The sequence below is a fragment of the Palaemon carinicauda genome, chromosome 8 (assembly GCF_036898095.1).
Source record: "Palaemon carinicauda isolate YSFRI2023 chromosome 8, ASM3689809v2, whole genome shotgun sequence".
Lineage (NCBI taxonomy): Eukaryota > Metazoa > Arthropoda > Malacostraca > Decapoda > Palaemonidae > Palaemon > Palaemon carinicauda.
In genome coordinates, this window is record NC_090732.1 from 151,813,346 (window position 1) to 151,825,845 (window position 12,500).

A 12,500-nucleotide genomic window follows, 5' to 3' on the forward strand; every position below is an offset into this window, starting at 1 on the left:
TTCTATTTCAAAATCATGAATTGGACATACTCTCAACATTATCAACCAAAGGATACACACGTTGACGCATGTAATAATAGAATTGGAAATGAAATCTTACAAACACTTTCAATTTCATGGTAATTGAAATCCTAGTGATGCTTGTTCCTTTCCATCTTTTGATGAAAGATAATGTTTCCTTTTCTTTTTTTTAGAGAGAGAGAGAGAGAGAGAGAGAGAGAGAGAGAGAGAGAGAGAGAGAGAGAGAGGAGAGAGAGAGAGAGAGAGAGAGAGTGTTTCTAAGAGTTTTGTAAAATGTTCCTAATTAGATTTTAATTCCAGGTTAGAAAATTTTTCAAATAGATATTTTACATCAGCTCGTGTTTTCTTATGCATACATTTCTATGTATGAATTTACACTTTCAAGAAATATATCTATGCCCTTTTAAACCTCAACAAAAACAACAATAGCAACAAACAATGATAATGAAAATAACAATAGCTCTCCATCAATGGTTTACTAACAATGCTACATTGCCACTATTAATGTTACTGTAAACAAAATGTGAATTAAAATTAACAGCAAATAACGACAAAAAAACAAATATCTGATCGTCAGACTAAAGTTTGAGTTCCTGCAAAATTTTGTTTCTTTAGTGTCTGCAAACTCACTTTCCTTGTGAGGGAGCCTATAAGTCTACCTGCTGAGTCATCAACAACAATTGTCTGGCCCTCCCTGGTTCTAGCTTGGGTGGAGAGGGGGCTTGGGCGCTGATCATATGTATATATGGTCAGTCTCTAGGGTATTTTCCAACTTGATAGGAAATTTGCGACCTTTAAACCTTTAAAAGCTGTATTGCTCTATAATCAAGTTTTGCATTTTGAATTGAAACTTTCACTTTTCCTAGATTAACTCTAATCCAAATGAGCTATTCCCATTTGGATAAACGTTTTCCATTTAACTGATTTTCAAATCGTTTCGAGACATTCGCAAGATCATTAGAGATCAAATCATGGTCTTCATATCATTATTACTTTAACGAAGTCACCTTACTCTGCTAATGGAAGCAGCTCACGCACAGGTCATTCGCCTTGACCAGTGCCTTGATTAATGAGTCCCTGTGTAAACATCAGGGCAATGAAATATGGTCTGAGCCAGGAGAATTCATGGGGGTTCATACGGACGTCGGAAATATTAAAGAGATATTTGTTTCAGAAGACACTCTAATGTCTTCGAAATTACTCAGATCTATTTTTGTGTGCATTTCGATTCATAAGTTAAATGCAGGTTTTCAATAACTACTACAAGAGCAGAGAAGGTCAGGTCGACTTGGGAAATATTAAAAATTGTATGCGTCTCTTGACAAAAAATCAGTGTAAGGGATACTTTAATGTCAATCTATGGAGCCACGAACCTCAAGAGGATTTATCCTTCCTGAAGTATAATTGTATATTTTTTTCCACAGATTTTTATTCTTATCGTAAAATTAAAGAAAGTAACTTTATTGATTTAAAGATCCAGAATGCAAAAATATAATTTTTCAGCTTTTTCATTTAGTATGATTTAGCTCCATTCGACAGTTTTATCAAATCGCTTTTCTATTCATTAGCCTATGAAAGAGTTAACTAATACAACTAGATCCATACGCAATTAATGTTAATATATGATTTTTTTTGCTGTTTATATTCAATTATATACATTTTATTCTTGGCTTTACATAATAAATGTGATATTTACTTTATATATATATATATATATATATATATAATATATATATATATATATATATATATATATATATATATATATATATATATATATATATATATATATATATTTGTATTTCAATGATATTCTCAATAAGATTTCATATAAATAACTGTCCCGCATTCCACGAGTCTAGAGCTCGAGCCCCGTTCACTTCCATAAAGCTTTCATAGTGGTCACAACTACATCGTCAAAGAGAGCTCAGGATATGGGGTTGGAAGATATAGGTTTAAATGTTTAAAGGTCACCCATGAGTGGCAAAAGGAAAGTCCAGGGCGATGCCATAGACTAACCCTACATAGGCGACATGTGATCAGCGCCCAAGAATCCTCTCCATTTACCCTTTTACTCCCAAAGGACGTACTGGTACGTTTCACAAAAGCCACCCCTTTACCCCCATGGACGTACCTGTACGTCCTAGCAAAAAAAAGGCTATAAATTTTTTTTTTTTTTCATATTTTTGATAACTTTTTTGAGAAAATTCAGGCATTTTCCAAGAGAATGAGACCAATCTGACCTCTCTGTGACAAAAATTAAGGCTATTAGAGCAATTTGAAAAAAAATATATACTGCAAAATGTGGCTGGGGGTAAAAGGGTTAAGCTAGGACAAAGGAGGAACGGGTAATGGCTGATGAGGTTTCAGTGGATAGGTCTATAGGCTCCCCCAAGCCACAATCTCTAGCTCTTAAGGACGATCAAGTTGCAGACTCTACTGGAAACTAACGGACTTGGGCAGGGCTCTAACTCCCGACCAACAGAATGCTAGACAGGGATATATTCAATAACATATCAGAATACTTTTGAGCCGTTAGCAACCATTGCCTAACTATCCCTGGTTTAATCATGGGTGGGGGGGGGGGTGCTTGGATAATGACCATAGTATAGGATGACATTGCGTAACGAGCGTAATGACTTTACTGCTCGTGAGTGATATCAAAACTTGAACTTGATCGGATATCTTTTTCAATTCATCTCAGTTTTCTTAAAATGTCTTAATTTGGATGTCATTTTCAAATTATATCTATGATTTTTGACATAATAATAATAATAATAATAATAATAATAATAATAATAATAATAATAATAATAATAATAATAATAATAATAATAATGATAATAATAATAATGAAAAGAAAGCTGGATGTAACCCAGAAACCCATACTATAAAACCACCACTCTTGTAGCCTGATTAAAAAGAATAACAATACTAATAAAAATAGTGATCTCAGTATCAATAAAAAGAAATTATCGACAGAAGGGGAAACTTTCATCTAATCATTTATAAAGTCGTTTTCTTCATGTAATTGCGGCCGCAGCTAAACGCCATTAATCCCGGCCGTCGTCCAACCATTTAATTGAATTTCAGGTAATGTTCTCGTCTTATTCATGGGGTCATTAGACTCCCACTGGCAACTCTAGTCATGGGTTTCAAGTCGTTAAGGTTTTAATTAAGTCTCATTACTCGTCTAATGGAGGTCAGTCACACCCTTGTCATTCTTTCTGAAGAAATATTAGGAATAATGAGGTTATTCTTTTTTTTAAATAATAGCTACTTCTATAGTAAAATTCTACTTATAAAGAACACTCACACACATTATATATATATATATATATATATATATATATATATATATATATATATATATATATATATATATATATATATATATATATATATATATACACATATTGATACACACACACTATATATATATATATATATATATATATATATATATATATATATATATATATATATATATATATATATATATATATATATATATATATCTATATATATATATATATATATATATATATATATATATATATATATATATATATATATATCTATATATATATATATATATATATATATATATATATATATATATATATATATATATACATACATATATATATATATATATATACATACATATATATATATATATATATATATATATATATATATATATATATATATATATATATATATATATACAGAGGAGAGAGAGAGAGAGAGAGAGAGAGAGAGAGAGAGAGAGAGAGAGAGAGAGAGAGAGAGATAAATGGCTGACCCACTAACGAAATTGAGAAGGGTATAAGGAAACTTGGCATACATTCTTTCAATCCACTGCCGAAGTTGAGGCCTCTTGGCAGAAGGGCAAGAATATTATTGCTACATGGCTAGTATATATATATATATATATATATATATATATATATATATATATATATATATATATATATATATATATATATATATATATATATATATAACTGAATTAATTTAAAAAAAAAAGTTACATAAGGAGTAATTTAATCAAGTAATTTGAGTGCAGTTTCCATATGTCATTCTTAGCGAGAGAATACTTGACCCAATTTCCAGAGTAATTCACTCTTCTTTACAATGCACATGAGAATATCAGGGGTTTAAAAACGTAGATTACATTGCCAAGGCAACAGGTGTGATAACTGAACCCCAAGCTAAAACTCCAACTGCATTAATCTTATTCATAAAATAAAAGTTGTAAGGTTGTAGCTTGTATAAAGTATATGGATTATGTTGCTTTCGAGAGAGAGAGAGAGAGAGAGAGAGAGAGAGAGAGAGAGAGAGAGAGAGAGAGAGAGAGAGAGAAACTGGAACTGTTTACATGATTTCGTACTAAAGACATTCAAATTTAAAAAAAAAAAGAATCTTGATTGCAGCGTTAGCCATCACGACAGTGGACTAGGAACAAATGTTTTATAGGTTCTCTCGATGTATTTAATGATATTGGTAGTCCATTTACTTTTTTCTTGATCCCTGCTAAGGCTCATACCCATATACTGTAGATCTAAGTGGGCATAAGAACAACAGTCCAGATCAACCGTAGTCTCAGAACTCCTTATCTGAGTACTGAGCCACTTTGTCAAGGCGATCAATAACACATACCTATCTCAGGTAGGAGCTTGTCTCAGTGGATTATATTACAATGAGTGGGTTTAGACTTAGGCTCATAGTGTAGAAGACTTCGGGGATACTATTGAAGTACCTAGACCCAGATATGTATTCGGTCTGTCATTTAATTGTCCGCGATACATGATAAACACATGGGAAGTAAATACAAAACCGATATACGTATTACAAATAGAAATACAGAAATAATAGGAAAATCATTCAAATGTATGTATGCATACACGTAAGAAGTGCTTAATACCACCACATACTGCATAAAATTATGAATAACACTATGATAGCATTACCAGCCTCGTTTGAATCTATGAACATTGTGTTCATATTACTTTTACAATTTCTAAACAATAATATATAAAACCTAATGGCACCTGTTATGGTAAATTTTCCCCTCTCTTTGTAATTTATCTTTAGAGGAAAACCGACAAGTTGAAAACTAACACTTTATAATAAATAATCTTCTCCCCTTTTTTGTAGTATTACACCAAGCTAATAACACGCATACACCACCATTAACGCGTCCCCTCGCCGAGAAAAAAAAAAAAAAAGAGTAATCATCTCCCTATATAATAAAGAGCAAGTGTCACACACACATTATTTATTTATTTATATATATATATATATATATATATATATATATATATATATATATATATATATATATATATATATATATATATATACATAATGTATATATATATATATATATATATATATATATATATATATATATATATATATATATATATATATATATATATATATATAATTTGTGTGTTAGTTATACCTGTTCTTTATTAAATAGGGGAGATGATTACTTTTTTTTTTTTATTCTCGGCGAGAGGACGCGTTAATGGTGGTGTATGCGGTTCATTGGCTTGATGTAATGCTACAAAAAAATGGAGAAAATTATATATTACAAAGTGTTAGTTTGTCAGCTTTTCGTCTTTCTTGCCAAGATGAATTTATCTTTCCTGTCACGCTGAACAGCACTGCTATGCTTATGACTATTTGGTGGCTCCCCGTCCCTTGGGTAGGGGGGAAAAGGTGATAGGGAAGATGGTGGTAAGGGTTGAATATTTGTGTGTGCGTGTTCATATTTATCTAAATATTTAGCCGTCATTTTTGAAGGGTCGCGTGCATTACTATATTTAGTATATATAGTAAGTTCCTATCACGCAAGAGTTACCTTTAAGCCTGCAATGAATGACTGGAGGAAATTTATCGTTAACATAGAAGCTGACCAAATTGTATTTCCTATGACATTCTCTCGTTCATTTTTACAACAAAGATTATCTTTTGATTAGATTATAGAAATTTGATCAACCGAATAAAGTAATTCACTGTTAAATGTACCCGGTCACAGACTGCAATCAACCAAATATAAAAGTCTCGTGGGTCTAAGCTTGGAATTTCCGAAATTTAATTTTTCATTGAAAGTACAAAAATGGGTCTTTGTGAAATAATTAGTAGTTTAATTAGCATTGTAAATTCCATGCATACGTGATATATGTTCATTATCTGTTTTAACAATGAGAATTCCAATTAATAGAGTATTTTCCCAAATGAATAGAGCCTTCGATATCTGATTTTGTACTAATTACTGAAAAGTTTAGCCCAATCGTTTTAAAACTAGAAATTCTGTACATAAATTACTTTTGCAATTCTCCTAAAACATATTTATTATTATTATTATTATTATTATTATTATTATTATTATTATTATTATTATTATTAGATCTCCACACAAGTGGAGTTCTATTGTTATTACTATTAATCTTCTCATTCTTCTCCGGTCTTTGATTGCCAATTTTAAAGTGTTTGCTTCCAAACTTGAGCAGCGGTATGACTCATAGGGGGGGGAAGTATAAATCAAGAAAATCGTGCAGGTGCATGCAGCGGCCCCTATGCACAAAGCAAAAATCATTTAAAAAGATAGTTCTTCAAGATCTCAAAAACCGTTTTATCAATTGCTTTCTGCTGGAGATACCTTGGGCCATAGTCTAGTGCAGGCGCAAATCTGAGCTAATTCTGTTTATAGTGGTTTTAGGGATATCATAAAATAAAAAAAAAAATGGCTACCACATGGTCGATAATGCTAAATCAGGAACTACTTGGCCGATTTGAACCAAATTTGGGGGAAATCTTCATACAACATAAACTATGCAATATGAAAGAGCTCGATCTCGACCTCAATGTCACATGACTATTTTTGTAAAAAGACTTTTTTTTCTCAACTCTACGGTGCTATCCAGCCCGATTACACACAAGATTTCCTCCGAGCATTAAAAGTAGGGGTTAAGTGGTGTGACAGCACCGAGTAAGGCTGTGAACTCAAAGGCATGTTGGAAACAACTGAGTTATATTATTGTAGAACACTCTCCTTATATACAAAACCTCAAGGCAACAGGACAAAACAATTTCACAAGACAGACAATATTGCAGAGGAAAAACCAGACATGAATTATCATGTTCGTTTTAGTGCGAGGGAAGAGCAAAGATACAAGCATAATATATACAAAAGGAATTATGTACAATTGTTTGAAAAACGGTTGGTACATGGCTCCCCCCCTAAAAATAACACACTGTACGTGTTAAATAGGGCGCCCTGATCTAGAGAGGCGAACTGTAGGCGGGTCATCTGGCAGAAGATAAGCAGGTTTTAGACGATCAATGGAGACCCATTCTTCTTTGCCCCGAATGTTTAGGAGGAATGCTTTCAGACTGCGTCGGATCACAAGGAAAGGGCCCGTGTAAGGGGGCGTTAGTGGTGGCTTACTGGTGTCGTTGCGCAGGAAGACGTGCATTGCAGAGTGCAAGTCCGTTGGTATGTGATGCTTCGCTGGGGGCTTGTAAGTCTGGCGGCACAGAGTAAATTTTCCCACGACGTGACAAATGCGCTGGAGATCGTTGGAGGAGGTTGTAGAAGGAAAAAATTCGGCAGGGACGACCAACGGGTCGCCATACACCATTTCAGCTGCCGAGATGTCGAGGGCGTCTTTAGGAGTGGTCCTTAGTCCCAGGAGGACCCAGGGAAGCTGAGTAAACCAGTTGCAATCCTTGCAGCGGGACATCAAAGCTGCTTTGAGGGTGCGATGAAAACGTTCAACCATTCCATTGGCAGCGGGGTTGTCTGATGTAGGGTGATGCCCAGGAGATTCGCTAATGACGTCCACAATTTAGAGGTGAAAGTGGTTCCCCTGTCAGAAGTAATATGCTCAGGGATACCGAATCTTGAAATCCATCCTGAGAGTAAGGCAGATGTACATGAGGCGGACGTTGCAGTTTCCATGGGAATGGCTTCAGGCCAACGAGTGGAGCGGTCGATGACGGTAAACAGGTAACGATGTCCTTGTGATGTGGGTAGGGGGCCTACAACGTCGACGTGAATGTGTGAGAAACGACGCTGAGGTTGAGGAAAGGTGCCCACTCTTGAATCTGTGTGTCGATGTACTTTGGAAGTTTGGCAAGAAGTACAGGCGCGGACCCATTCCTTAGCATCCTAGAAATGCCGTGCCAAATGAACTTTGCCTTCAGCAGCTGTGCAGTAGAACGGCATGAGGGATGTGAAAGGTCGTGGATGAAATCAAACACCTGTCGGCGCATGGGAGCAGGAATCCAAGGTCGCGGTCTACCAGTACTGACGTCACAGAGGAGGGTGGTGTTGGAATCTTCGAGGGGAAAATCTTCCCAACGGAGGGACGTGCAGGATGTCCTACAAGCTTGATACTCTGGATCCTGTCATTGGGCTTCAGCCAGGGCGTTGTAATCCAATCCCAGTTGAACAGCAGCCAACGTGTTTCTTGACAGGGCATCGGCAACGGGATTCATTTTCCCAGGGACGTATTGGAGGGTGCAATTGTATACAGCCACGGCGGAGAGATGTCGGCGTTGACGGACGGACCAGGCGTCAGACTGTCGAGTGAAGGTGTGCACCAGAGGCATGTGGTCTGTGCGAATGACGAAGGGCGTACCTTCTAAGAAATGGCGAAAGTGACGGACAGCCAAGTGCACCACCAGCAATTCTCGATCGAAGGTAGAATAACCCGATTCTGCCTTGGACAGTTTTCTGCTGAAGAAGGCCAATGGGCGGGGCGAGCCTTTGACCACCTGCTCGAGTACTGCACCAATAGCGACGTCGCTGGCATCGGTGGAGAGAAGGAGAGGGGCGTGTGGGATAGGAAAAGTGAGAGCCGCAGCAGTTGATAGGGCCTTCTTGGCATTGCAGAAGGCTGCTTCTTGAAGGGGACCCCACTTCAGGTCCTTTGGCTTGCCCTTGAGGGAGGCGTAGAGGGGAGCAAGAGTGGAGGCAATGGCTGGCAGAAAACGGTGATAATAGTTGATCATGCCCAAGAATTCCTGCAGAGCTTTGACGGTCGAGGGCGCGGGGAAATTCTGAACGGCTGCTACATTCTCAGGGAGGGGATGGATTCCTTCAGGAGTGATACGGTGCCCTAAGAACGACACTTCGTTGGCGCCAAAGGTACACTTGTCATACCGGACTACAAGACCGTTTTGTTGCAGGCGGTCGAGCACGATGCGCAGGTGACGGAGGTGTTCCTCTTTTGAGTAGGAGAACACAAGTATGTCGTCCACTTAACATACACAGAAAGGGAGGTCCCCTAAGATGCCATCCATGAGACGTTGAAACGTTGCCCCAGCATTACGAAGGCCAAAACAGGAGTAATTGAAGGTGTATGTGCCAAACGGAGTGGTGATGGCGGTCTTGGGGATGTCTTCTGGGTTCATAGGCACCTGATAATACCCCTTCAGGAGGTCAAACGTAGAGAAAACCTTTGCTTTGTGCAGGTAGGAGGTTACATTGGCAATGTTTGGGAGGGGATAGTGATCCGGTTCTGTTTGCATGTTCAGGCGCCTTTAATCCCCTCACGGACGGAGGGAGCCGTCTTTCTTCAGAACGATGTGTAAGGGTGACGACCATGGGCTGGAGGCCTTTTTTCAAAGGCCCATTTTCTCCATTTCGGCGAACGTCTGTTTGGCGGCTGCCAATCGTTCCGGTGGCAGACGTCTGAATTTTGGGAAGACTGGGGGTCCCGTCGTCTTGATATGGTGATAAATACCGTGCTTGGCAGGAGCTGTGCGCGTTTGGCGAAGTTCTGGACAGAAGACTTCCGGGTACGAGGTGAGGAGGGGGCCGTAGGCATCCGTGGGTGCGCTGATGTGGAGAGCGAGGTTAGAGGGGGCGGGTTGAAGAGGTCTTAAAGTGGCTGTCCATAAGGGCGTCGGCTTTGGTCATCAAGTCCTTTATGGGTAAACTATCGTCATCGGGTATGGCAGCGCGTACAGGTACGGGTAAACGGCGTATCCAAAGGGCACGAAGTAGGTTCACCTCACGAGGAGACCCGTCTGCGGCAGGTTGAAGGCGAGCGATACTGGTCATTTCCCTGAGGGCGAGCGAAGCCCTTTGGTCCCCCAACGGTTGTTGCGAGAGCTGAAAAAGCTTTGCTATACGGGCGGCTGGCGACGGCGAGTACTGCTGCAGAAGGTATGTTTTGAGGGCGTCATACGCTATTGGGGTGTCTCCTTGTTCACAAAGCCAGTCGGATATTTCTGGGAAGGTGTCCTCGGGTATCGCCGCGAGAACATAATCCGCTTTGGTGGTTGAGCGAGTCACGCCCGATACGAAAGTGGACTTCGGCGCGTTGAAACCAAGCAAACGCTTCTCAGCTGGCGAACGATGAAAGTTTCAATGGGGCGGCCGCAGCGCCAACTGCTGTAGTAGAGTCCGTCTCCGTCATAGTACCAACGATGGAGGGGCGATCGAGGTGGGGGTGGAAGGCAGTGGGAGCGAGTCGACTTCCGGCGTCACCAATGTGACGGCGCCGAGTAAGGCTGTGAACTCAAAGGCAGGTTGGAAACGACTGAGTTATATCATTGTAGAACACTCTCCTTATATACAAAACCTCAAGGCAACAGGACAAAACAAGTTCACAAGACAGACAATATTACAGAGGAAAAACCAGACATGAATTTTCATGTTCGTTTTAGTGCGAAGGAAGAGCGAAGATACAAGCATAATATACACAAAAGGAATTATGTACAATTGTGTGAAACACTGTTGGTACAGTGGCCTTCTAATGCAACCTAGATAGTAAAAGGCTGGTTACTTTGCTAAGAAGTGTAGTTTAGTTGTCTTTGTAGGCCTATAATCATTAATATACTATTTCCAATCATTCTATTGTTACAATATCCCTTAAGAGCAATTTATTGGCAAATTCTGCGTGGTGTTCTTCCTAAGAATTGCTTCAGCAATTCCAATATTCTCTAATTTTTATTGTTGTTGTTGTTATTATTATTATTATTATTATTATTATTATTATTTAATAAACACAGCCTTCAGGTAAGAAGCTATCATAAATCAATGATTATTTGCCAGGCAAGCAATATTATTCAATAACAATGACCATGTATTTTATGAAAATTTATGAGAAATTAATAAATAAAAATCTAAATATGGAAAACCAGATAAACTAGCGCTCAACCATAGAAAATAAAACCACTTAGTATGACTTTATGATTATGAACGTGATTATTAAGCGGGGTTTACACGGTCGAACCCGGTTGTCGAAATTGCTCGCCAAACGGTTCGAAAAGGTGGAGTCACCCACAAATCCATGAGGTTTATGGATATGAGGCCCCAGCCACAAAAGTCAGGCGAGAACTGCCTTGCTTCGAACCGTTCAACGAACGTGTTCGACAACCAAATACCCTGTTCACACGTTTGAACATCTCTTCGAACACTTGTCTGTCGAACCCCGTTCGACGAACCGTTCGAGCGTGTAAACCCACCTATAGAATTATTCTTACAAGAGCAGAAATAAAAAGATAATATTCCTGACATAAAAAGTTGCAAAAGTTACAAAAATTCATTACGGGATATATTCCTTACCTCAACTATTCCTTATGAGGCAAACGGTTGACAATAATAAGATTGTTTATGGATCTTTCATCTCCTCCCGCGTAGCTTTCCAACTTCATCAACATTCAGCCTTCCAGCAAGGCCTATGGAAACCAAGGAAAGAGAAAAGGCGATTAATTTTATTTTATTTTCAATAATGATAATGATTATGATAATATACCCAAAGTTAAAGAGTTAATTGCTGTGACTCTGGTGCCTATTCGGTTTGTGTTTTCAATTTAAGGAAAGAGTACTGGAAGCAGTAAGGTTACATGAGGATGTACAAGAATGGTGGACCGAGAATAGTAAAGTGATTCTAAGGATCGGTGAGGAAGTACTTGGAAAGTCATCAGGAAGAAGACCTCCAAATGATAAAGCATCGTGGTGGTGGAATGGTGAGGTGCAAGAACAGGTAAAAACCGAGAAAGAAGCCAAGAAGAAGGCAGATCTATCGGGACAAGAGCAGGATAAAGAAAACTATAAACAAGCAAAGAAAGAAGCAAGAAGAGCAATAGCAAAGGCAAAGGCAGAGACATTAAATGAAATCTATAAAGAGATGGAAACACCAGAAGGAGAGAAGGAAATATTACGAATTGCTAAGGCCAGAGATGCTGCATCCAAAGACCTGACACATATAAGGCAAATAAAAGATAGCAATGGCATAGTTCTAGCAGAAGAGAGTTGAATTAAAAGGTGGGAAACTTATTTTGAAGGACTATTGAATGAGGAGAACCCAAGAACAGTATTTGAAGATGGACTCCCAAACGAGACAGTTACCATAGGAGTGACTAAAAGAGAAGTAGAACAAGCAGTAAAGAAAATGAAAAATAGTAAAGCTGCAGGACCGGATAATATACCAGTAGAGGTATGGAAG

General features: G+C 38.2%; 1 long non-coding RNA gene across 1 annotated transcript in view; it reads right to left on the reverse strand.

Moving 5' to 3' along the window:
• LOC137645037 (uncharacterized) overlaps positions 1-12,500 on the reverse strand; it is a 326,177-nt gene that overhangs the window by 228,520 nt on the left and 85,157 nt on the right. The window contains exon 2 of the long non-coding RNA XR_011045261.1: positions 11,618-11,730. This is a non-coding gene — a long non-coding RNA (uncharacterized lncRNA). The remainder of the gene's footprint in view (positions 1-11,617; positions 11,731-12,500) is intronic.